General features: G+C 40.2%; 1 protein-coding gene and 1 long non-coding RNA gene across 2 annotated transcripts in view; one reads left to right on the forward strand and one right to left on the reverse strand.

Moving 5' to 3' along the window:
• The window catches only part of LOC309496795 (uncharacterized protein), a 28,224-nt gene extending 18,201 nt beyond the window's left edge, over window positions 1-10,023 (forward strand). The window contains exon 6 of the mRNA XM_082166911.1: window positions 4,185-10,023. The gene's annotated coding sequence lies outside the window, so the exon portion shown is untranslated. The remainder of the gene's footprint in view (window positions 1-4,184) is intronic.
• Window positions 5,929-12,390, reverse strand: LOC309496804. Its single transcript, XR_014205247.1, has 2 exons — window positions 6,201-12,390; window positions 5,929-6,169 (listed from the first exon to the last, which is right to left on the reverse strand). It is a non-coding gene; the product is annotated as an uncharacterized lncRNA (long non-coding RNA).
• Between the last annotated feature and the right edge of the window lie 12,308 nt (window positions 12,391-24,698).

Here is a 24,698-nt window from a genome sequence, read left to right on the forward strand (position 1 = left end):
AAATGGAAAAGGTACAAGGGAATTAGTCCTTCCTCTGAGAGCCCCCAGAGGCATCGCAAGAGATTTAGAAAAGTTTATTTTATAACCCGAAAATGTTCCAAATTGGCGAATTAATTTGATGAGACGGGAAATAGTTGAAGCTGGTTCTGATATATATAATAAAATATCATCCGCGTATAGAGAAATTTTATGTTGAGTGTCGCCAGCGCTAATTCCTTTTATTAATAAATCTTGCCTGACGGCCGCAGCCAGGGGCTCAATCGCCAGGGCAAAGAGGGAGGGGCTGAGAGGACAGCCTTGGCGTGTCGAGCGGTAAAGTGAGAAACTGTTAGACCTACAGCCATTAGTGATAACTGAAGCTAAAGGGTTATTATACAGCAAACCAATCCACCTTATAAATGTCTCTCCTAAATTAAACTTATGTAAAATATGATGCAAATAAGGCCACTCAACACGGTCGAAGGCCTTTTCCGCATCAAGTGAGATGATTAGACTTTCGATATTCTGAGTTTGACATATATTAATAATATTTAAGAGTCGTCTTACATTGTGGCTAGAACTTCTTCCCTTGATAAACCCCGTCTGGTCTTCCTTGATTATGACAGGCAAAACTTTTTCGAGTCGGAGCGCTAGTATCTTAGAAAGTAACTTAAGATCCTGGTTTAACAAAGCGATAGGCCTGTAATTAGAACAGTGATCTGCGTTCTTGCCCTTTTTAAGGATAACTGTGATGTCTGCCTCTCTCAAAGATTGAGGTAGAAGGCCAGATGTAAAAGAATGCTCTAGCATAGTCAAAAAAGGGTCCAATAGCACATGGTGGAACTCTTTATAAAAATCGCCTGTCAAGCCATCCGGCCCGGGCGCCTTCCCTGATTGTAATGCTTTAAGTGCAAACAGTGCTTCATCTTTAGTAATAGGTGCATTTAATTCAACCTTCTGAGTTTCAGAAATAGTAGGAAGCATTATTTGGGACAGAAAATGTTCCATATCCACAGAGGCCCCTGGGGGAAGATCTGATTTATAAAGTTGTGAGTAAAATTCTCTGAAAATATTATTTATGTTTTTATTATCAAAATATCGGCAGTATCAACTATTGAGGTGATTGTTTGAGGATCTGATTGGAATTTAGTCAAGTAAGATAGATACTTGCTGGGTTTATCACCAAATTCATATAGTCGCTGTCTAGAAAAGAGAATAGAACTCTTAGCCCGTTGAGTTAACAAAGCGTCTAATGCGGCTTGCAAAGCGCATTTATTTTGTAATAATAATGGGTCGGATGATGAAGTTAACGTTTTCTCAATATCCTTTAAATCTTTCTCAAGCTTTGACTGGAGCTCTGATTGCCTTCGTTTCTTAGAGGCAGAATAGCCAATTACTAAACCTCTGATATATGTTTTTGAAGTCTCCCAAAGTAGAGAGGGGTCTTCAGTAGACTGTAAATTTATATCCATAAAGATTTTAAATTCACTGGTCATATAAGATACAAATTTCTCATCTCTTAGAAGGCGTGAATCAAATCTCCATCTCCTGGTTCCTGCAAAATGTCCAACAGTAGTCAATTTCAGACAAACCATAGCATGATCACTAACAACAATGTTCCCGATTTCGCAAGATGAGACATATTGTATGAGGGACTTCGGGACAAATAAATAATCTATACGAGTGTGGCATTTATGAGGAAGGGAGTAAAATGTAAATTGTTTGTCGGATAGGTGTAAAGTTCGCCAAACATCGAGAAAGCTCATCTCATCACATATCGCAGATAGGGCACTGGCCTGGTTTGTTAAAGCAGAGCTACGTGAGGGATGCTTATCGATTAGGGGATTGAGCAAGCAGTTAAAGTCACCCCCCACTAAAGCTACAGATGACGATATTTCTGTAAATTCTAAAAATGCTTTTGTTAAAAGATCAGGAGAATAATTAGGAGGGCAGTAGAGATTCATCACAGTAGTTTCTTCTCCCTGTAAGATTCCCTTAATGATAACATATCTTCCACGTGTGTCCTTGATACACGTCTTTAAATGAAATGGTATTTTCTTACTTATAAGTATTACAACACCCCTGCTGCTGGTGGTGAAAGAGGAAAAGTAAACCTGGCTAATCCAACCATATTTTAATCTAAGATGCTCACTATCATTAAGATGCGATTCCTGAAGCAGCGCCACATCAATTTTCTCCTTTTTTAGTAAAGCAAATACTTTTCTCTGTTTAACCCTGCCTCGCAAACCCCTCACATTCCATGAACAAAATTTGACGTTATTATTTGACATTATCAAGATTATTAATATAACATGTAATCAAACCTTGCACAATAAAGCAATTTCGACAACCTAGTAATGATGCATCGTAAAATAAAAAAAATAACCAGATCAGAGCTGAGCATAACGACCAACCAAACCTCACTAAACATGAGGGGAAAAAAAGAACAGCAAAGGGCAATAGTAGAAGAAAAGGAAAAATGTAAAATTGTAAAGTACAGTAGAAAACTATAACATAAAAGTTCTTTTGTGGGGAGACTTCCCCCAGATTTTATGGGGGCCACCTTTTTAGAATGCGCCCTAAAGAGGTGCATAAATACTTGCCAGAACTGATACAAAACGTGGTAGGGACAAAAGCAAGCGCCCGCGAGTAAATATGTGATCAAATCTTAATGCAGATCGCTATCTCAACCGATATTAGTAGTATAAAACACATGCAAGCGTGTAATATAAATGAAATCTTAAACACAACAGGGACTGACTTGCAGTCTTCATAAGATGGATGTGTGAACACACACATGATATAACCCACCGCGTCATAGTAAATAAACGTTCCTCAACCTTGGTTTGCAACACTGGACACAAAAGAAAAAACATCGGCCGGCGAAAGGAAGGTTTTCTTTATCCCGTTGAACGACACCTGTAGCTTCGCTGGATAGAGCATGGAGTATTGTGCGCCAATATCTCTGAGACGCTTTTTAGCCTCCGCGAACTCTTTTCGTTTCCGCAGCACTGCAGCAGAGAGGTCATTGTAGAAAAAAATCCGCTTGCCGCCCATAGTAATGTCGCCTTCCGCCGCTTTCCGTCGCGCTGCCGCCATCACTCTCTGCTTATCTGGAAACGAGTGGAATCTGACAATGACCGGGCGCGGCCGCTGGCCATCCCCGGGTTTGGGTGCGAGGGAGCGGTGTGCACGCTCAAGCTTGACACGGCCACCCTTCATATCCACGCCAAGGAAAGTTGGGAGCCAGCGTTCAAAAAAACCTGGAGCATTTTCGCCTTCTGTGTCTTCAGGGATATTAAAGATACATATATTCTTTCGCCATCCCCTGTTTTCCAAATCGTCAATATGGTCAGCAAAGGCCTTGACTTTCTCCTCTAGGGCCTGTGTTTTAGCAGCGAAAGGCTCGGTAGCCGTTTCTAGCTGTATTATTCTGGCTTCCGCTTCCTCCAGGCGCTCATTAGCTCGTGTCAGCTCGGTTGTATGCGACGCGACTGTTTTCGCCAAAGGCTCCAGCTTTTCGCTGATTTGGAGCATGATCTTTTTTGTCATTTCTTCAAAAGCTTTAGCAAGCCCGGGCTCCAGTTCAGGTTCAGACGGGTTGCTGCTGTTTTCGACGTCTTGTTCGCCATGTTGAACTAAAACTGTGGCCGAGGTGTCCATAGCCTGTTGATCCAATTTGACGTTCTTTCGCTTACTGGAGGGCATCGTTTCGTGTTGTTTAGTCCAAAAGTGTTCCAAGTCATAATACAGCGTCAGCATTTGCAAAAAGAGGGAAATATCTAATGAAATATTGCAAAATGTTTGGGCGCCCGCGGAACTCCCGCAAACACGTCTGTCTCTTATGCCGCCATCACGTGTCCCCCCCTTTTCTCAATCTTTAAATAACATCATTACCGCAGTAGGGATTTTTCCCCCAGCTCCCACAGAAACTCTCTCATCTTCTCTTCCTTTACTTTCTTCCCTGCTGCTGCAGTGAGCTCTTCCTCTTCTCCCACAGAAGCCCTCTTTCTCTTTTCACTACCTTTACTTTCTCCCTTGCTACAGCAGCATATATTGTCAAAGCTCGCTGGAGCCCCATTCTCCCCTCTGCCCAATATTTATACACTGCCATTTTGAAATTTGTTTGCCATTATTTATCAAGACTGGATGGGCAGGTGAACTCGTGACACTGGTGGTAACTTGTATTTGTCTTTTCACCTTAGACTTCATGCAGCTGAAAGAGGAGAGTCAAGAACTCAATGAAGTGGAAGAGAAAAATCAATATGAGAAACATTATGATTTCATGACTGGAGAAAAATCCACACTGACTGAAAAGATGACCTCACGAAAAAGAGCTCTGAAGATCAAATCTAATCCAACACAAAAACAAAACCTAAAAGTCCTAAAGAGAGTACACAACGGAGAGAAGCCTTTTGTATGTGATCAGTGTGGAAAGAGTTTCAGATGTAAAGAAAAGCTTAATTACCACATGAGGATTCACTCAAAAGAGAACTGTTTTATATGTCATCAGTGTGGAAAGAGTTTCACAGACAGGAAACACCTTAAGAATCATGTAAAGACTCACACCGGAGAAAAGCCTTTCATGTGCCACCAGTGTGGAAACAGTTTTAGATTCAGTAAAAACCTTAAGACTCACATGAGAATTCACACTGGAGAGAGGCCTTTCACATGCCATCACTGCGGAAAGAGTTTCTGTCATAAAGATAGCCTAAAAAAACACATGAACATTCACACTGGAGAGAAGCCATTCACATGTGACCAGTGTGGAAAATGTTTCATGTATAAAGCATCCCTTAATGTCCACATGAGAGGTCACACTGGAGAGAATCCTTTCACCTGCAAAATGTGTGGGAAAAGCTTCTCGCTTAAAGGAAATCTGAAGACTCACATGACAATTCACACTGGGGAGAAGCCATTCATATGTGTTCAGTGTGGAAAGAGTTTCAGACGTAAAGAAACTCTTTTTACTCACATGAGAATTCACACTGGAGAGAGTCCTTATACGTGCAAACTGTGTGGGAAGAGTTTCTCACTAAAAGGAAATCTTTTAACTCACATGAGAATTCACACTGGAGAGAGTCCTTACACCTGCAAACTGTGTCCGAAGAGCTTCTCACGAAAAGGAAATCTGAAGACTCACATGAGAATTCACACTGGGGAGAGGCCTTTCACATGTGATCAGTGTGGAAAGAGTTTCAAACGTAAAGAAACGCTTAATTTCCACATGAGGATTCACTCAAGAGAGAGCAGGTTTATATGTCATTAGTGTGGAAAGTGTTCCACAGACAGCAATTGCCTTAAGAGAGATGTAATAACTCACACTGGAGAGAAGCCTTTCACCTGCCCTCAGTGTGGAAAAGAGTTTCACATTTCATTAGACCTGAAACGTCATTTAAAAATGTTCATGGAAGTAACTGCAGTGTTCAGAGTGTGGCAAAAGGTTTACAATATAGAGAACAATCAAACATCCCCTGAAAATTCACTATGGAGGAAGACGATTTAATAGGAATCTGTGTGGGAAAAAAAATGTTACCTTCACACTTACAAATACACCTGAACAGTCACACATGTGAGACCCTATTTGTGTAGAAAGGCTTTTAAATGCCATAAAAAAAAATAAAAAAAATTATATAAGTAAACTGAGCTGCCACAATGCAAATGAGAACTTATTTTGATTCATCTTAAGTGGGGGAACGCACGTTCCTTAACAAAGCACTAAAGCAAACGCACACCATCCGAGGTGCAGGTCAAAGAAAACAAATCTTTATAAAGGAGATATGTCATATGTCATATCTCCTTTATAAAGATTTGTTTTCTTTGACAAATGCACAGGTAAACAAATGCACAGGTAAACAAATGTGTTCAGTTTGTTGTCCAGGATTTAAAATGACTCTTACTAGTACAGAAACTGATTATGAAAATCTTAAATAGAAAAAAGTTACTGATTTGTTTTTCTTAGATGAAGCTTGGCTTCCATGGGAATTAATTGAATATGCCTGTTCTGCTCCACTCACTCTGTGCCAGCAGATATTCACGTAAGGCCCTCCAGCATAGTGTTGGCCATGTGCTTAAGGTCATTGCCAAGAAAAACCCTGATTGCTTAGATTTGGAAGCCACTCTGCTCTTGAGAACCTTCAATGCAGCATTTTTGTAGCCTTTTCCAGATTCTAGAGAAATTTTTGAGATTCTAAAGCTACATTTTAACATAAGCCTGCAACAAAAAAATAAGAACAATTAGGTTCTTAAAGGGGTCCTAATATGCCCTTTTACGAAGTCTTGATTTAGTTTTTTGAGGTGTACTAGAATATGATTAATACTTGATTGTTCAAAAAACACATTATTTTTCACATATTTTACATTATTACAGCACCTTTCTCCCCAGTCTGGCCTGAACACGCCAGTTAGTTCGGGTTTCGATGAAGCCCCTCCTTCTGAAATACGAAATGTGCTATGATTTGTTTGCTGGCCTAGTGTGTTGTGATTGGCAGCGCTTAACGCATGTTCGGGAAATGTCACGCCCTTTACTATAACCGCAAGCTCCACTCAGATGTAAATATTAAGAATTATGTCAATTCAAGCCTGATTCACACTTAAGAATGTTAACAAAAAAGAGGACAAGCATATATTTTCACAGGACATTTCAGAGTCATATGTTTTTTTGTAATTTTCTTATACATTTTAGATACGATGTTATACACCATTTAATCATGATATTTGTCGGAAAACTATGGTAATAGAAACAGTAATCGATAAAAAAAACATGGCAGCATAGTTCATCGTCTCCTCCGACGATTTAATTAAAAAGCTCCACTAAATCTTGAGAAAAATAAAAAAACTTCTTTAAAGCAGTCTATAATAGTGGGACAACAATGGAAACAAGAGAGAAGAGTAGGAAAACTAACACAGAGGTCCTAGAAACCTAAGGTAGACAGCAAGAAGGCGCCGGCGCGACACATGCGTTAGCACAAAAGCAAGATGCTAATCGCCAGCAAACTCACCCGGATAACATGCAAATCAATCTGGAACGAATCTTGGAGGAGATTCAAAACTTTCGCAAAGAGAATAATCATCAGCTGGATGAAATTAAGATCGAATTAAACAAGAAAAATCTAAGAATCGGTCACGCTGAAGATCGCATTGAAGAAATCGAAACGCGAATGCAAAATGTGGAAGAGACAATGCAAAAAATTATAAAAATGCAGTCGCATCTGGAAAGTAAACAGATTGACCAAGAAGGTAGATCAAGAAGAGACAATATAAGGATATACAACATGCCAGAGGACGCAGAGAGAAATCCCATGACTGACTACGTCGAACAACTCCTGCGAGACACTTTGGATTTTCCTCCGGAGACAGAACTGCATGTGGAGAGAGCACACCGGGCACTTGCACCCAAACCTGGAGTGAACGCGAGACCCAGGTCGATTGTAGTGAAATTCCACAGGGACAAAATGAAAAAGGATATCTTTCTGGGTCAACAAAAAATCTACTTCGATCATGATTATCCTCCTGCGGTTCTTCAGAAAAGTAAAGAATACACGGAGGTGAAAAAAGTGCTGAAAGAAAAGAAGATTTGATTCCAGACCCCTTATCCGGCAAGACTACGTGTGTTCTATGAGGATGGAACCCACATCTATTACACAGCTGAAGAAGCGTATCTGGATATGGAGAAAAGAGGGTTCAATGTGGAGAAAACATCGCTGACTGAATCACTTATGGAACAACTCGAGAGCACATCTTGGGAGATTGTTTCACAACAAAAGACAAGAGGTAAAAAGGCTCCGAGATCGACAGACATCAGGGAACGGCTACAGGCATATAGAAGATAATGTGAGGCTGCATATTCACTCTACAATAAAAAAAAAAATTAAGAAAAATGCTGGAGGTTATTCATGTTTGGACCTTAAATTGTTAGATAGACTTTGATTTAATTTCTCTCATCGTATTATTGAATGACAGCACACTACGTCGGACACGCGAGTTATGTTCTCTTATATCTCATGTAAAGACGGTGAACTGGAGAGCCCCGATCACCACTGTGGAAGAGAAGGTTTCCTCTCCATGCTAGACGCCACTACCAACTTGTTACAGACCCCTATCTTGGAAGCACATTATGTTTGGCAGGTTTTTAATATTTTATTTACTTGTTCGTATATTGTTTTTCCAGGGACTGTGCTTCTATCATCCTTTAGATTTCAATGTTATATTGAATAGACATAACAAATAACGAAGTAAAAGTTATTTCTTTCAATGTGAATGGTTTGCTTAACCCATTTAAAAGGAAAAAAATCTTAAAGGGATAGTTCACTTTGAAATTAATTTTTGGTATGTTTTAGCTTACCTCAAGGGCATCCAAGATGTAGGTGTCTTTTTTTCCGCAGTAGTTTACATTTTTATATTTTTAGGTCAAACCGTTCTTGTCTGTCAGTCATATAATGCAGGTCTATGGTCATTATCTCAAAACACAAGCACAGAGTCCAAATTAAAACAATTCAACAATTCCCGTCGTCCAAATTAAACAATTCCCCATCGTAAGTACACATTGATGGCCTAAGACACGAAACGAGCGGTTTGTGTGAGAAAACGAACAGTATTTATATCGTTTTTACCTCTTGAACACAGCCATGTCCGAGTGATCTGATCTGACGTGTACGCAGACTGGTGCATAGATATATACACTAGATGTCGCCTTAAAGACATTCGTTCCAATGAACTGCCGTAGACAAGGCGACATCTAGTGTGTATATATCTATGCACCAGTCTGCGTACACGTCAGATCAGATCACTCGGACATGGCTGTGTTCAAGAGGTAAAAACGATATAAATACTGTTCGTTTTCTCACACAAACCGCTCGTTTCATGTCTTAGGCCATCAATGTGTACTTACGATGGGGAATTGTTTAATTTGGAAGACGGGGAATTGTTTTAATTTGGACTCTGTGCTTGTGTTTTGAGATAATGACCATAGACCTGCATTATATGACTGACAGACAAGAACGGTTTGACCTAAAAATATAAAAATTGAAACTACTGCGGGAAAAAAGACACCTACATCTTGGATGCCCTTGAGGTAAGCTAAAACATACCAAAAATTTATTTCAAAGTGAACTATCCCTTTAAGCAAAATGAAAAAAGAAAATGCTCATATTGTATATCTACAAGAGACACATTTGAGTAACATTGAGCATGAAAAACTGAAAAGAATGGGATTCACTCAGATCTATTACTCATCATATCATACAGGACATAGGAGAGGAGTTATTATTTTGATATCCTATAAGGTTATTTTTGAAAAGAAATATGAGTATGCTGATAAAGAGGGTCTATTTATTTTTGTTCATGGAATGATGAGTGGAACCTATGTTACTTTATTTAACATTTATGCCCCACCTGGTAGTAATGTTACCTTTTTCCGAAAAGTTTTTCAGATTATGTCTTCTGAAACACAAGGTATATTGATTTGTGGAGATGATTTAAATGTACATTTACAACCTGAGCTTAACTCTTCAAACAAAAAAAGTACTTTTTTAAACCCATCCATCGGAAAATTAACACATTGATGAATGATATTGGCATAATTGATGTATGGAGAGACCTATATCCGAATACTAAGGATTATACACATTTTTCTCCCCCTCATAATGTCTACACCAGGATAGATTATTACCTCATGTTTAATAGAGATATGACCAGGGTGACAAGCTGCGATATCGGAACGATAGATTTCAGTGATCATGCCCCAATCTACTTTACAGTAAAACTAGATAATAAATCTAAGGATACTTTGTGGAAATTTAACTTGAATCTTCTTAATGATCCCTCTTTTAAAATATATATTAAAAATGAGATTCATTCTTATTTAGAAACTAATGATAATGAAGAGGTCACACCCCCCATATTGTGGGATGCTGCAAAAGCAGTAGTAAGAGGTAAAATTATAGCACTAGCCTCACTCAAAAAGAAAATTCGACAACAGGAGTTAAAAAAATTACAGCATCAATTAAATTTATTAGAAAAAAACATAAGGACAAGCAAACCCCCCCCCCCCCCCCCCAAAAAGAAACAAAATTAATATGCTGTATACTCAAGAAATAGAGAAAATAATTATGTTTTCTAGGCAAAAATATCATGAAAATGGATCTAAATTTATGAAAATATTTTTAAATTTATGAAAATATGTCAGGACAGTGGTAAATTGGTGTGACCCACATTATAATGCTCCTTGGAAGGATATGGAAAGTTGTACTACAAAGAATATTCCTGTACAAACAATATTAGCAGATAATAAATTACGACAATATATAGATAAGCTAGAAGACCCATGGACAAAGCTTACTTTAAATGTCTGGGAAACTAGGATAAAATAATTTAATTTGTTGGAATACACTTCCGTTTTGAAATGGATTGCTTATGATTCAGATTTCATTCCAAATCAGTCTGATAACAGATTTAAATTGTGGACAAATAAGGGAATAACACATTTTTGCACAACCATTGAGAAAGGTGAAATCTTAAGCTTTCAAGTATTAAAGGAAAAGGTTTTACTAGAAAATCAAGATTTTTACAGATACCTTCAGGTTATTATGATAAAAAAAATAAAAGGAAAATTCAAAGATAATTTGAATCCACTGATAGACTTGCTTAAGAAGGCATACACATCGGGTATTAGATATAAGATAGTTTCTCAGATATACAAGAGTTTAATAAATATGAGCAAACACTCTAAGTGGAATAATTTTTACTGAGGAAGAAAAAATTCCAAATTTCAGTGGAAATCAACTAGGTCACTAAATTGGAAGGAGTACTGTTGGAAAAACATTATTAGATATTTTATAACACCAATACAAACGGCCAAATACAGTAATAACACTCCAAAATGTTGGCGAAACTGTGGATGTAATGAAGCAAACCATTACCATATATTTTGGGAATGTCTACATATTCAAGAATATTGGAAAGTAATACAGGATGCTCTTGAACATATTTTTAGAAGAGACATACCTCTAGAATGCAAATTACTGTATTTTGGTTGTGTATGGCCAGATATAATAGCAACAGATAATAAATACATGATGGCCGTTCTTTTGGCAGCCAGTAAGAAGGCAATCACACGCAGATGGTTAAAACAAGAGAGACCGACAATAGATGACTGGATAGATGTGACCATAGAGATTTATATGATGGAAAAGATCACTTTTTTTGTTAATTTGATGAAGGATGTTTTTCTGAAAAAAATGAAAGAAATGGGTTGAATATGTGTCAGAAAGAAGTTCAGATTTTGCTGCTATACTTAAATAGATTAAGATTAATATATAATGTATATGTTAATAATATATGTTTTTATGTTTATGTAATAATTATTCTCATAAGCCATTTGAGATTATAACAAGTCATTTGAGGTTGTTAAGGATGGAATCTAACTAGGACACATGTTCTCTCCCTGGATGTATATAGTTACCCTTTTTTTCCCTTTTTTTTCTTTTCTTTTTTTCTCTTCCTTTTTCTTTTTTTTTGTAAAAGAGAAAAAAATATATACTTTGAAACAACAAATCTGGAGTACAATTTATATTTAAAACACATTAGGTAATTGTACACATCTGTATTTGTAAAGACACTTTGTGATTGCATTGAGCACTATATGTAAACTGAAATATATTATATGAATGTACTTGAATTATCAAAATAAACATAAAAAAAAAAAGGTAAATTTTCCTAAGGGGCGATGAACAGTCTTACAAAAGCGAGAGTTTACAAAAGTTACAGTAAACACTATATCAACATTAATGTTGGCTAGGAGGCGAGTGGAGCCAGACAGCTTTGCCCTTTGTTTACATCGCAGATCGGGAGATCAGGGCGGAGCAGGCAGATCAGGGAGCCATGGCGGTGCAGGAGGGTCAGGGGGCCATGGCAGTGCTGGCAGCTCAGGAAGCCATGGCGATGCAGGAAGGTTGGGGAGCCCTGGCAGTGCAGGGAGCCCTGGGACGGCCACATTGGCTGTGTTCGCGGATGGGTAGCTCGGGGACCGGAGTCACCTCTGGACGAGAACGGGGACTGGAGTCACCTCTGGACGAGGACTAGATTTTGGACGAGGACTGAGGGCTCTGGCGTGGCGGTGGCCATCTTGGCAGAGGGCTCAGGCGTGGCGGCGGCCATCTTGGGATGAGACTCTAGAACGGTGGCCATGATGGGATGAGACTCTGGAATGGACTTGGGGATGGGCTTGGACCAGACCAGGACCCGACTCTCACCAGGTCAATAGGATGGTTGTAAGTTGCCCTGATCTGGAACTGGGTCCTCAGGTACCCCTTTTCCACCAAGGCAGTGCTGATGCTGGTTCGGAGCCAGAGCCTAGTTTCAAATTGGTTCTTTATTTTTCGACACCCAAAGCACCAGCTCTGAACCAGGAAAAGTGGTAGTAGGCTTAGTAGGTAGTGGCCCGGTTTCACAGACAGGGCTTAGACTAAGCCAGGATTAGACCATAGATCAATTAGGACATTTAAGTAATTTTAATAAACATGCTTAGAAAAAAACATTACCGATGTGCATCTTAAAACTAAAAAGGCACTGATATATTTTTAAGATCAGTCAGTGCAAGTTTATTTCAGTGGAAACAGCTCAGACTTACATTTTAGTCTAGGACTAGTCTTAAGCCCTGTCTGTGAAACCAGGGGAGTAAGTGGTAAGTAGCACCAAAACATTGCTGGGCTAGAAGTAAGAACCGCTTGCCAATCAAGCTAATAGCAGCTTGATTGTAATCTCCGACTATGCAAGTTATGGCGAGCTGCATGAATGCGTTGGATTCGCCGTGTTTGGATGCCGATGTAGGATGCTATGAGCATCAATAGTAACGCAACGACCGCCATTGTTGATGGAAGGCATGTTCGAGATGCATCAGAGCGACGCGGACCGATCAGAGCTGCGGGAGTGTTTGGAGAGCATACGATTCCTTGTGCTTCTGAATCGCTTTCGCAGTGCTTTGATGTCATGCGCCGATCGGTCTGCGAGAAGCCAAACCATCTCTAACAAGCCTGATGTGTTTGTGTTTGGCGCTGCCGCGCTAGCATTGCTGCATGAGATGTATACAGTGACGTAATATCTGGCTCTGTAGTGGCTCTCTAGCCTGTGGAAAGGTAAACCGGTTCTTAGAAAGCTCGTCAGCCGAACCAACTCCGAACTGGCAATAGCTCTGGCTCTGAACTAGCACCCGGTTCTTGCTGGTGGAAAAGGGGTAGGGGTGGATTGAACATGAATTTTTCAAATAGTTAGGAGAGAGTTACTTTCATTGCTTCATGACCGTGTGGTCCTTTGCAGGTGTCTGAATGATGTCACATCCTGTCACATGATTTTGACCGCATGACTTGATCCAAAATGGTGCCTTTATATTGGTTACTCAGAATGACATCAATGAAATTTATTTTTCCGAACATTCTTTCTTATAACAAAGCAACGACTTCTACACATCATTTTAATACCATTTTGCACTGTTGATATTATGATCTAAAATCTTTTTTGGGGGGGCTTATAATGCAGCATTATTATTTGTTTTAAGGTCAGGATGCTAATATTTGCATGATTAGCCAACTAGCTAGATTAGCCAACTAGCTAGCTTAGAATTTAATTAACTAGCTATTCAGCAATATTATTTATTTCACTGCACTGACACTATTGGATGACAAGTAAACTTGAAGTGAATTGAGTTAAATAATGACATCACTGTTTTCTACAGAGCTGCTTTATAGCTGAACAGAACTCGTTTCATAATTGATGAATTTTAGGTAGTTATTGAATTGAACTCAATCAACACTGAAAGGTGCAATGTGTAATATTTCTGAGGATCTATTGACAGAAATGCAATATAAGATCCATAACTATGTTTTCAGTGGTGTATAAAGACCTTACTTAATGAACCATTATGTTTTTATTACCTTAGAATGAGTCATTTATATCTACATAACCGCGGGCACCCCCTTCTATGAAGGTCGACATATTGTGACGTCATGTTTCTACCGTAGCCGACAGCGAACAAACAGCGCTACAGAGCGCGTTTCGTCACTAACTTGAATGAGAAGCAGCAGAAAAAGACGCAGCAGAATTTCTGGAAAATTAATGACCACAGTTATTGTTTAGGACAAGAGCCGACGGAGGGTAAATCTGCTTCGAAGAAGAGAAAGTATGATGAAGCCAGAAAAATAAGGGAGAAACGTAGGCAAAAATCACGGGTCAACATCGGTCGAAGTTGCCTGTTTTCTGCTGGACAGGTAAGGTATTCCAACTTTAACAATGCAAATGAAAACTGTTGTTTCATAATGTTAGCATTACCTAGAAGCTAGCCATAGACACCGTGAGAAGTGACTTTTCCCTTGTCAGTGGTGTAAAATATGTAGTTAGATTGTTTCATGTAACTTAGTTCTTCTCCCTCGCTGTGTTATGGCCAGTGCCGTCGCAGGTGGGGTGCGAGGCCCTGTGCGAACTTGAAAAGCGAGGCCCTGCTCTTTGATGTGTATGCTCAATTGCGCATGAATTACAGTCACACGGACGTAGCTGTTCTAATTCTATTGCACGCATAATCTCGCTGCAATACGTTTTTATCAAGTAGAATAATACTGCATAATCATGCACATAGTCTCAGCTATGACTTTTTGCTATTTATTTCAAAGGGAAAAAAATCAACTGTGCAATGAGTGGCTTTACATCAAGTCAGCTCGAGAATTTTGATCGAGAATCCGCCTCTTTAACCTGACGTTAATGGTCCAGTGGTAGAACTTTTGCCAGGTGTGTCAGAGGTTCTGTATTCGAATCCGCTCTCGTATGGTTTTATTTTTCTCGCAACGTTTTTTTTTTTTTGTCAAAACCTATTATGTTCATCAGTGGTTGTATATCAAGCAGGGACACATTTGTGTGCATTATGTTAGAGTATACGCAACGGATTGAAGCGCGCGTCCAAATGAAGACAGTGTGGCGTGTGCGCGAGCCACACTGTATCCGCGCCACTGATCGCAGCGGCAACGAGCACTTTGATCACTTGATTTAAAAAAACATTTCAGCGCTAGATCTTCTCTTGAAAACGAAATGAATGCTCTGCCAGTTAACTGGAGATGTTTTATTTATTTGTAGAATTGTTACATTCGTGCCGTGAGATGTTTTAAAAAGTGGTAAAAAAACAACAACAAAAACAGCAGGATTGGCGGCCCCCTATTGGCGCGAGGCCCTGTGCGATTGCACAGTTCGCACAGTCTATGCGACGGCTCTGGTTATGGCTTTGCTATGTGGGGATAAATGTGCTGGTTACGTTCGTGAGACAATCAGCTGATTAGTACTATTGGCTGTAAAACACTAACGTTAGCTATTTCCCCTTACCTAGCTGCTTTGATGCTCTTATCCATAGCTCTCATCTTATACTAACTAGCATGGAAACAAGCTATGGTAAAGTCAGTGAATAAAAGACTAACACGATGAACAAGTAAAAATAACAATCGCAATAACATGTGGTTTTACTGAATAATTAACCCATTTAATCCCAAATTTTTCCCAGACACAAAAATATCCAAATCATGTGTCATTAGTATCCCTTTGAAACAATCAATCATAATTTTTAGAAATTTTCATGGAAAAGTGTGTGAAAAAGTGTGTTTTATGATCGGTCACAATTGTGACCGGTGGGATACTGTGTTGTATCAACCATTGGACAGACTGAATATAGGTCTATTTGACCTGTGCAGTGTGTGTGTGTGTGTGTGTGTGTGTGTGTGTGTGTGTGTGTGTGTGTGTGTGTGTGTGTGTGTGTGTGTGTGTGTGTGTGTGTGTGTGTGTGTGTGTGTGTGTGTAGATCAGACATCAGAGAAGACGTGACTGTGTGTGTGTGTGTGTGTGTGTGTGTGTGTGTGTGTGTGTGTGTGTTTCTGTGTGTGTGGAGATCAGACATCAGAGGAGACGTGACCGTGTGTGTGTGTGTGTGTGTGTGTGTGTGTGTGTGTGTGTGTGTGTGTGTGTGTGTGTGTGTGTGTGTGTGTGTGTGTGTGTGTGTGTGTGTGTGTGTGTGTGTGTGTGTGTGTGAGTTTCTGTGTGGAGATCAGACATCAGAGGAGACGTGACCATGTGTGTGTGTGTGTGGAGATCAGACATCAGAGAAGACGTGACCGTGTGTGTGTGTGTGTGTGGAGATCAGACATCAGAGGAGACGTGACCATGTGTGTGTGTGTGTGGAGATCAGACATCAGAGAAGACGTGACCGTGTGTGTGTGTGTGTGTGTGTGTGTGTCAGTGATGCGCGGGTCAATGTATAAACAACCCGCACCCGACCGACGTTTTCAACTAACCCGCCCGCAACTCGGACCGCAAAAAAAAAAGAAGAAAATATTGCACCCGACCCGCTTCCTGACCCGCATTTTTTAAAAGTAGTAAATGCATAGCAAGAAGTACACATGACAAAGCCAGCACTTTGGTCATCAATCTTTCATTATTTCGGCAAATGTCTCCCACACTTTGCTCTTTCTGTTTGTGTATTTGCGGAGCTTCCACTCCCCAGTCTTCACATTTTCTCTTGCCGCCTCCATCTCTACCTGCAGATGAGCTCGTGCGTCATCTTCGTGCCAGTTATTCAGCCAATAAAGTGTAGGCCTATGTATTTCATAGAAAATTGCATGTGAGCGGAGTGGAGCGGGAGCGAGCGGATCTTGGATAGAGCGGCATTTTTAAAAGGATGGAGCGTCGCCCTATTTCCCGCTCCAATTTCGCTCCGCGCACACCACGATTCTGAAGCATGCTCAGTCAAGCCTGACTCAGTCTACTGTTGATGGCTGCAAGATGGATTCTATTTTCATTCAAAACTCGGCTCAATAATGGAGTTCAAAAAGGCTACTTCAAAAAGGAAAATAAGAAGTCATACAGGTGTACTATAATATAAAACTAACTATAATGTGGTAGAAGAAAACGAATGTGGAGACATCGTTTCAGTCAGTAAAGATTCATTTTGGAATCTAAAAAGACACATCTCTCGAAAACATGCAGTGTGCTATGTGAACACGCTGGGAAGAAAGCAAAAGGTTAGCAAATTGAATACGGTAACTTGTAACAAAGTGTAAATTAAATATAGCGTAATATTCAAGCCCATTTAAATTATAATCCAAAATTTCAGTTATAAGAATGTTGGCCTAATAGTTCATTTAGCCTACTTTTAAAACGTTTAAGTATATATTTTTATATTTTTGTTTATATAAATTTTATTTATATTATTAGGCCCATTTATTCGTTTTATTTTACAGCAGTTTGTGTGTACAATGGATATAAGCCCATCTACATTTATTTTAATCGTGCGCTTTGCGCAAAAGTTAACTTAAATTCTGGCCTAATAGTAAATTTAGCCTACTTTTAAAATTATGTAGGCTATATTTTTGTTTATATAATTGTTATTTATATTATTAGGCCCATTTATTCGTTTAATTTTACAGGACTTTGTGTAGGCTATATTCCTTCTTTACATAGGCCTAATTTGTAATTTGAAATAAAACATTTCTATTTGAAAAATGTTGTTGTTGCTCATTAGTTCTTTAGGAGGTAAGGCTAAACAGCTAACAGTGATATACATGTAGATTTTTTTTCCTTTTTTGGAGCGGGCGGGGGGCGATTTGAGTGGAGCGCGGAGCAAACTGCGTTGAGCGCTGATCGATAATGAGCGGAGCGGCCTGATGTAGCTTTGAGCAGGGGAGATTCTCACCGCTCCACTCCGCTCATATGCTCTCTATATAAATTACAAAGGTTTAATTGGCATCTTTATTTCAAACGACCCGACCGACCGCGACCCGAATATTATTAAAAATATTTTTGGATGACTCGTAACCGCGGGTAACCGCGGGTGACCGCAGGCACCCGCTCCTTTCGGATCAACCCGCGCACCACTGGTGTGTGTGTGTGTGTGTGTGTGTGTGTGTGTGTGTGTGGAGATCAGACATCAGAGGAGACGTGACCGTGTGCGTGTGCGCGTGTGTGTGTGTGGAGATCAGACATCAGAGGAGACGTGACCGTGTGTGTGTGTGTGTGTGTGTGTGTGTGTGTGTGTGTGTGTGTGTGTGTGTTCTTGCTATCACAAGAACACAATTGGGAGAAAGCCAATAATTTCTTCTTGTAACGAGACAGACATGATAATACTTCTTGGGAGACAGGGGTTTCCCTGGTGGATGCAAGACATTCAAAAGTTAGCATTCCAGTTTGCACAAAAAAGGGTTAACAGGTTTCACTACAGTGACTGACAAAGCTGGCTATCGCTGGTTTCAGGGATGAATGCAGATGAACTCACATCTTGAGATCAGGAAACCAGAAAGCCTCTTTGCAACAAAGGCAGCAGGTTTCAACCCAACCATTGTAATGGACTGGTTTGACAAGTTATAATAAAGACCTCGAGGCTAGAGGACTCACCATCACATATTTGGAACTGTGAAACAGGGCTGCAGGACCACTTCCTCTCCACCAGGATGGTGGCTGAGGTTGGATCACCCTGTTTTGAGGTGACTGGTGGGGAGAAAGGGGAGACAACCACATGCCTGGCTAGCCTGCTGGTGGATATGAAGAGTTTGGTTCCAAAATGCGATAAACGGCATAAAAAAAAAAAAATTGTTCCTGCAAAAATCTGTATTGTATCTAGTCGATATTGAAAAGTGAATTTTACGTAAGCTCCGCTGTGTTATTCTGTCTGTTTTCTCCCTTTCTTTCCAAACTGCGACAAACGCCAGTCTCCCTTCTCTGCAGAATGTGATACATCCGCTCAACCAATCACAGCGCACCATTCCATGCATTGTAAACAGTAACGGCGGCGCTTTAAATACACCCGGCTTCCTAGTTTTTCTTATCTACAGTAATTTGTACTTTTCGATCAACAGACAAACCGAAAAATTATAATTTTGACGGCATTGATGAACCTGTGGTGGTTTCTGTGGTAGGGAAGAAACGTAAGGCATTGAAATCGAATCATGTACGTGAGGAGATTAAGATGAGGCACTCGGGAGGAGGAAAAATGACGGCTGCTGTTTGTTCTCACACGACACGACAGCATCAAACTTCTGTCACGCTTACACATTGACCCCAGGGGATCTTTTGAAAAACTTTCAATTGTTTTATTCAAAGTCAACGAAAAACGAGCAGGACCAAGCCATTTTTACAGCTGATCGCCATCAAAAAAGTTCAGCGGTGACGTCCCAAGGTTGACAACAGCGATATGCAGAAGAATAGGGAGGTCACACTCACAAACGAATACCATTTGCTGACTGAAGATCATCCAACACAGATATTATATTAATGCAATGGGTTTATAGTATGCACAAGACAACAAATTCAGTGTGTTAAAAATGAATGTGATTTTTTATTCATTGTTTAAAACTTGAAGTATAACTCTGGCATTACTCAACCCATAGCCCTGTTGAGCAAGGTCGCTGTGAGCTATTGATAGCTATTCCTTTACCTATCAATAGATTAAATCTTTAAAAAAATCTTTCAGGCCTACAAGTGATATAAAATTGAAACTATAATATGTGAATCTTCTCTACAATGTTCTTAATATGACAAAGTACATGTTTTTGTCTGTGAAACTTACTAAAAATATTATTCTAATATTATTATACTTATAACCTTACTTTGTTGTGTATTTTCAAGAGTTTCAATATGAAAAATAACTTTTATATTGATTCAATGGATTAATTGTCATGGATTTATTGCATTTGGGGGGGGGGAAATTATCAATTTTTATAATAAATCTTTGAAAATCAAAATCTGGATTTGTTATTATAACCTAAAAATGCTATGTGAAAGTTTGAAACAGAAAATAGTGGTTTTCATCTTGCCACTTTCTTGGTAAAGAAAACACATTTTTACTCAAATTAATCAAAATGGATTTATTGCGTTTTGTAACCAAACTCTTCATATGGACCCAACATGATTATATTCAAGGGAAAACGTATGAAGGCTTCTGGATTCCACAACCAACACAACAGTAAACATGTCAGATAATGAGTGGATCAACAGTGATCTGTTCCTGGAGAGGGGAAAACAGTTTCTGCTGCATCTCCCAAAATGTGACCAATGACCCCATTTGCTGCTAGTGGATGGGCACAGCTCACATGTTTACAACTTGGACTTTAAGTTGATGAAGGACGTTGCTAACACAATGCTAAATCATATAAATCAGATGTATGTACAATAACATTACGATGTCCAGCAATTGATTTAAATAGTACATTGGGTTTAATTTGTGTTTAATGAGGTATAATATATGTTTGAATAAATTCAAAGATCCGATAATCCAAGCATGTATTTAAATAGTCCAGTGGTAGAACTTTTGCCAAGCGTGTCAGAGGTTCCCTTATCGAGTCGGTCACTCGACATTACGTGTGGGGAAATCCATTTTCCTCGAAATGCTGAAGCCTGATTTGAATAACTCTTTTGCTTGCAATAGCCAATGGCGCCCGCGCCCTCACCTTGATTGGCTGACAGCCTCCAATTTAGGTGACATCGGGCGCTGGCCTTCCGACTCCTGCCTCTCCTCCGCCCGCCGCCGTCGAGGCGTCGGCCGGGAGACTGCAGAAAGCTCCGTCAAGGGACTCTGTCGAGGAGTTGGCGTCGGCCCAACGCCCACTCGGCCCTCACGTGTCAGAACCTCTCACCTATGCTGAGGCCATTTACCGCCCTCCAAAGGAAGCGCGGGAAATGGTCTCTTTCGGGTATGGTGAGGACGACACCATGTCCACGAGCGCCTCCGACCTGGGAGCGTGGTCTGAGGCTCCTTCAGAAGCCACCCCTACCTCGCTGGACGGTGGAGCTCATGGCTATCCTTACGGAGGCAGTAGCGGACTTGGAGCTGGACTGGGCAGCCCCCAAAGAACATCCGTCTAGGAAGTGGATGGACGGGTCCTTCCTCGGTGCAGGCCGTCAGGCGACGCCCCACAGAGACCCGCGCCCTTTTTCCCTTCTCCATGAGGAGCTCACCCGGTCATGGCGCTCCCCTCATTCAGCCCGAGCCCATGCACAGGGTACCCAGCTGCTGACAACAGTGGAAGGGGCAGAGAAATTGGGTTACACGCGACCGCCTCCCGTCGAGGACGCCGTCGCGGCCCACCTGTGTCCTTCTCCCGGATGGAAAACCGCCTCATTGCCTTCCAGACCATGTAGAGCCACTGCCCACATCGCCGAGAAGGCATATACACTACCGTTCAAAAGTTTGGGGTCAGTAAGATTTTTTTAATGTTTTTAAAAGAAGTAGGGGGGGGGGGGTAGAAACCAGTCCATACCAGCTTGAGATATAAGATGTCTTTAAGGAAATTTACAGAAACTGGGAAGGGAGGAGTCAAGAATGTCAGAAACCTGTATAAAATGTCCATGTTCATTGAGTCCACTAGGTTATTTCTGTTTCACATCTGGGTGGCTGCGGTTGTGAAAAGAATCCTCAAAGAATAAACCTTTTCTCTTTAAAACAGTTTTGCCTCTTGAAAGTTTCTTACACCTTTGATGCTGTTTTTATTAATCTCTGAAAATTGCTTTTACAAGTTGATGTCAGAAGTGTCGGATCTCGTGCGGACTCTTCTTCTCCTGGTCCTGAAAACGGATTTGACGGAAGTGCAACCCGGCAGCATCAGGCGGCCGTCTCATACCTCGACGGTTTGAGATAGAAACTCAACAGGTTAAGGGAGAGAGAGCCAATACCCGCATTCAGGACCAGTTGAAGAAATCCCACAAAGATCAAAAAGAATCCGTGGCAATTACAGAAAACAGAAAAGCATCTCTGGGTAAGAAACGGCAGAATTGTTTTATTGATGTTAAGTGTAAATTGATAATTGTAAGTGAACGTGAACCATTCTGGCTGAGTTTTGCTTTGGTACGAGCGAGAGGTGATTTAGATAATCACAATTGTTTGGGGAAGAAATTGAAGAAGTTTCGGATCGGTTTCTTCCACACTTAGCTCGTTGGTGGACGGGAGTGCCACAGGTGGACGGAAATGCCACAGGTGATTCAGATAATCACAATTGCTGATTAGTTAGTTTTACTCAAAATCTCTGTAACCTGAAAAAATTTTTTTACAAGTGGACGGAAGAGCCACATCAAATCAGAATTAATAGAGCGCTAGAAAGTGCTTAGGCCTATGGGAAGATTTTGAGTAAAACGTAATTACAGAAACCCGACCGATTTTGGGTGACGAAAAAAGATCGGATCTGTCGAAGAAGTTTGACAGATACTGTAAGACACGTGTCGAAGTTGTGAAATCCAGAAGGGAGATTTAGCCAAAATGGGGTCATCTAACAGTAAAGTAGACCATTTTTACACACCTATTTTCTGTCAAATGAAAAAGAACGAGGGAAAACAGAATGGTTGTTGTTGTGTGTGTGTTAAACATGTGTGTACCGAGTTGACAACGGCTCCGCCACCTGCCACCTGCCTACAACACAAACCATTATCCCATAGCAGAAATAACGGCCCAGCTGGACCTCGATCTGGACCGCTCTCCACCGCCCCTGAGAACCGCACAAGAACTGGAGCAGGACAGACAGCGAATGGCACAAAGACAAACAGCGCAGTTTCATGCATATTTCCAGCGGCGCCAGTGCAGCAGGGGAAGGCAAACTCCTCAGCACAGACCGCAACAAGCAGCGAAGAACAAACCTGTGTTTTCCCATTGAAACCCGGCTAATCGAAAAGGACTGAGAGGAAACGCTGCTGGAGGAAAATGGAACTGTTATGTTTGTGCAACAAATGCCCACTCGCACCGAGACTGTACAAAATGCAGAATATGCAAGAAGGACGGACACTGGAGCAGCGCATGTCCTTCCATAAAGTCGGATTGAACCGAGAGGGCAGGAGAGCGGGACGGACAGGGTTCGGCTCTGGGAATTCAGTCTCTGGCTACAGCAAAGGGAAGTGAAAATATTTTTACTAACAAACGCACACACGACGCACACACAAACACATACACTGATTTTCTTTCTGCTATCTGCAATGAAGAAACTGCCTGCAAATCTTTTTGTGTGTCTGATGAAACTTTGAGCAAAGCTATGACTGATGATTTGAGCAGTGTTGTAAATGATGAGCGTATGAGATTGTGCAAAAGTACAGGGTTTTTCTGAAATGCCAATTTATCCGTTACTAGTCAAAGAGTTGTTGTAGTTTGTTCATGAGTGTAAAAATGTGAACAAACAGTGAATTGTTGGATGGAAAAGAAGCAGATATAAGAGAACAGAGTCGATACAGAGGGAACTGGCATGTAGGGAAGAGAGAATGTTTTTCCTGATGGAAAATACAAACAGTGAATTGTTGGATTGAACAGATACAGAGGGAACTGGCATGTAGGAGAAGGAACTGGCGTGTAGGGGAAGATAAAATTCATATTTATGAACGCCTGATTAAGTCAAATTAAGTTGAAATGGTATGAAAAGTGAGTTTTAGATAAAAATAAGGCATTGAGTATGATTAACAGGGATTAACATGATATAAAGATAAGGAATGTTTCATTAAGCAGAACGGAAAAAAATTCTATATTTTAGAGATAAAATAATTATTGAAATGTTTATTTTGACAACCATTGTCTTTTGAACCTAAAGGGTCCAGCTATGCTGGGAGTATAGCAACAGTGCTAGCTTATTAAGCCGGCTTCCGGATGTTAATATGTAGCCTACCTGATTTGTAATCAGTGTTGTTGATAACACAATTAGATAGATGTAAAGACAGCTATGTCCAAAGATTTTGGAAATCAATAATGTACAAAGTCAGATATTTTGTTGAAATTAAGTCATTGAAAGACAAGGACATTGTCTGTTTTATAAAGGAAATTATGGGTTGGAGATAATTTCCCTAGACACGTGTGACTAAAGTTAATCAGAAACTTTGTGAAACCTGCTTAGAATATTTAGATTTTCCATGTCGCTTATGAAAATTAATGTTCTGCCAATAATAATTATGTGAATGTGCTTTATTGTATTAATGTTATGAAAACAAGAGTATTGAAGAATAGATTGCCATATTTTTGTAACAAGAGTTGAAGGTGCAAGCGGTTAGGATAGCTGTCTGTGTAATTTAGAGACTGAGAACAAGATATGAGGAATCTTGTGATTTCTGTGAAACAGTAGAGATAAGTGGGACTGAATAATGATAATATTAAGTTGAATCTGCATACTAACCATTTGAATAAGCTATCAAACCAGTGTTAATGAAATTAATGACATGCTAAATTTCTTTATACTGTATGAAGAGTAACTGAATAGTCCTGATACAAAAGAGAGCAAATGCTGTAAGCAGCTCTGCTCTGAAGCTCTCAGTTTAAAGAGATTTGCAGATTATGTTTTTGTAAAAGTTTGATTCTGATTGGAAAGATAAACAGTAACTTGACTGGCTCCAAACAAAGAAAGTGCCAAAATAACACGAATTTTAAAGAAAAGTCTGTGTTGATATGGATTAGAAAGTAGATCAGTGTTAATATGATGAAGATTATGATTCGGCTATTGTAATTGAATTTGCAGCTGGGACAGTGGGGGAAAATGCAGAGAACTTATCAGGGGCTCTGTTTGCATTTCCTGAATAAGAACACTCTGCTTCAGGGGTGTAAAGTAGGGTGGAGATGTTAGAAAGATCACAGTGATTGTAGGTAGAATAACAGAGAGTGTTTTACTGCGGTCAGCGGGGTCATTCAGTGACTGTAAAATGCCCACTGTGTGACTGTAAAAGTAAATGAGGGAGAAAAGAAAGTT

Source organism: Leuciscus leuciscus, assembly GCF_965113295.1.
Source record: "Leuciscus leuciscus genome assembly, chromosome: 4".
NCBI classification, from domain to species: Eukaryota; Metazoa; Chordata; class Actinopteri; order Cypriniformes; family Leuciscidae; genus Leuciscus; species Leuciscus leuciscus.